Below are 3,116 nucleotides of genomic sequence, written 5' to 3' on the forward strand. Positions count from 1 at the left end.
AAGAAAGAAAGAAAGAAAGAAAGAAAGAAAGAAAGAAAGAAAGAAAGAAAGAAAGAAAGAAAGAAAGAAAGAAAAAGAAATGAAGAAAGAAAGAAAGAAAGAATATTGTTCTGAACATCATGTGGAAAATTAATTTCTGAGGGAGAGGGCCAAGAGCAAAACTAGAGCAACCAGTCAGGTGGCCCTTCTAGCAGCCCACTGAAGACATGCCACACTGGTGGTGTCTACTGGGGGATGAGAAGCGGAGATGGTGACTCAGATGAATTCAAGATTCATTTTGAGGTCATAACTAACAAATTCTGTTACTAGAATACTGAAGGCAAGAGGGCAATACAAGATAATTTTTAAGTTTTGATCTGGGTATCTGGATGAATGGGAAAATAGAGAAAGGAGCATGATTAGCAGGACTGAAATGATTCACAAATTCAGGCTCAGGGTGAAATACCCATTTCTTTGCCTAGGAGGTCTAGGTACAATCCCATTGTACTAGGGCAAGAGAAAGAGCTCTTGCTGGTGATTATGAACGCTTTTTATCTGTTTCAGAGAATACATCATGGTTGACAACCCCCCCACAGGTATAATAGCATAGGTATTATCAGGAAGGGAAGAAATATTTTAGAGACATTAACTTCCATTTAATAGACATGGCAATATTTAGATTTCTCAAAGCCAGAGGCCAGTCTTATTATTCATCTTTAGTGTAAGTTCCTTATATCCTTTATGACAAGTGCCAGTAGATTCTAATTAATAACTTGCAGTTCAATGCCCAAGATGCTCTTTGTGTATGCCTGTATCATATTAACTGAGCTCTCATTATTATCTCTAATAATCCTTAACAGTTTCTTTATTCTACACTCTTCCTCTCTAAACTCTGAATTGGCTTTGAGACCTAAACACTGGTTAAAACATTTTTATATTAAGAGATTTTTCCCACGGGGCGCCTGGGTGGCTCAGTCGTTAAGCGACTGCCTTCGGCTCAGGTCATGATCCTGGAGTCCTGGGATCGAGTCCTGCATCGGGCTCCCTGCTCGGCAGGGAGTCTGCTTCTCCCTCTGACCCTCTTCCCTCTCGTGGTCTCTATCTCTCATTCTCTCTCTCTCAAATAAATAAATAAACCCTTTAAAAAAAAAGAGAGAGATTTTTCCCAACACACTATTTAGTGGATAAAACATATTCACAAACACATATTAAATGAAAGAGATCCATACCTTGGGGAAAGAAAGCAAATTTGAAAATAATTGCAAAGACACTTATTTTTTCCAGATCAGGTATATAATGGCAAAGGCCATAATATGAAAGGCAGCTTTTGGCCTGTAGCTCATACTGATATCAGCATGTGAAACTCAGCAGGGACACTGCATTTTGAGCATTAACCAGGTTAATCTGCAGCACAAACACCTTAGCACTCCAATTGAAGGAAGATTTTTGACCCTCCGTGTTATCTTTTTCTATAAACCATACAGTTCACGTAAAGATTCTGTTCTTTCTGATTAAGAGAGGAAGGAAACTCTGCCAGCTAAATCAGTATCTTACTACTGGAAAAAAAATAGAAAATTATAAATAACAGTAACAATTTTCCATGATTGGTGAAATGCCATGGCAAAGCAACCCTGATTCTCTCCAGGGCTAGGAAATTCACATTTTATCCTATACATCCCATTCCAATAATTTCAAGGTTTTTTTTGTTTTGTTTTGTTTTGTTTTTTAAGAATGAGGAGTCAATTTATCATTAAATACCAATGTGCACAGTTTCAAACACTTATAAATATTGTATTTATAGAAAATTAATGTGATCTTAAAATTATTTGAAGTAATTTAACTATTATTTATAATTAACTCAACTTACCTTTGTAGAAACAAAATTATGATTAAAAGTACCCCCATTACAAAGTAATAATTTCACAGTACCTTTCTATAATATTTTTGTCACTCAAGGGGCCACTACATCAATAAAAGCCAAGTAGATTCAATAATTTAGAAACAGCACCATCAGAACTGCAAATGCAAGCTACCATTAATTCCAAACAAAACAAAACCTTTTGTACTAATATATAAATATTTTACCCATTTTCAGCACTGGCTGAAGAAAATATTAGGTGACAGTATTTTCCTTCCTATTTTTAAGATTATTTATTTATTTATTTATTTGAGAGAGAGGGAGTGAGTGAGACAGAGCACAAGCCAGGAGGTGGGGGGAGGCAGATGGATAAGCAGACTCCCCGCTGAGCAGGGAGCTCGTCGAGGGGCTTGATCATGATCTGAGCTTAAGGCAGATGCTTAACCGACTGAGCCACCAGGAGACCCAGGAGGCAGTATTTTCTTACTTGTAATAAACAGAAATTAATTTTAAGATTTTAAAAAATTGACATTAAGACACTAGACTAGGTAGGTTTTTATAACATGTAATACTGAATATTTTGAGAAATTCTTGGTTTCACTGGAAGCCATTTCTAATTGCAAACGTTTCTTCATTTATACTCTGACAGTGGAGATAATTCTCTGTGATCCCAAATAGAAATTATACTTACTTACCAGCAATTAATAACATATTTAGATAGAAAGATACTCTTAGCTTTATTCCTAAGGTTTTCTTCTACTTAAGTGTTTAAGCTTTTTTGCTATCTCCTCAAAAGAATCCCAAATATGTCTAAAATTATGTCAAAGGAAGATAACTTTATGTGGGCTAGTGTTAATATTCCACAGCCTTTTTGTCTTTTCCTTTTTTTAAGAAACATATATCCAGCTAAAACAATTAAATAAAAAGGCAAGGTATAAGAAAAATAGTTGAAGTCTCAATAAAGTATATTTTCTTTTATTGTCATAGAACATATACTTAAACTTTAAGTGCTGACTCTTTATGAAAAAGTTTCTCCTTGTAAATATGCATAACTGTTGCCCAAAAATGTATACAGTGTTTTTCCCAAAATATTTATACACATAGTGGTCCACTTAAGACCAGCCCCATTATAACCTACTGAATATATATATATATATATATATGATGTGCTCTGAATTTATTTACTTTATTTTATTTTTGTATTATTATGTTAATCACCATACATTACATCATTAGTTTTTGATGTAAGGTTCCATAACTCATTGTTTGCGTATAACAC

Source organism: Callorhinus ursinus, unplaced genomic scaffold (genome assembly GCF_003265705.2).
Source record: "Callorhinus ursinus isolate GAN/ISIS: 27379988/994484 unplaced genomic scaffold, GSC_fseal_2.0 scaffold19, whole genome shotgun sequence".
Taxonomy (NCBI): domain Eukaryota; kingdom Metazoa; phylum Chordata; class Mammalia; order Carnivora; family Otariidae; genus Callorhinus; species Callorhinus ursinus.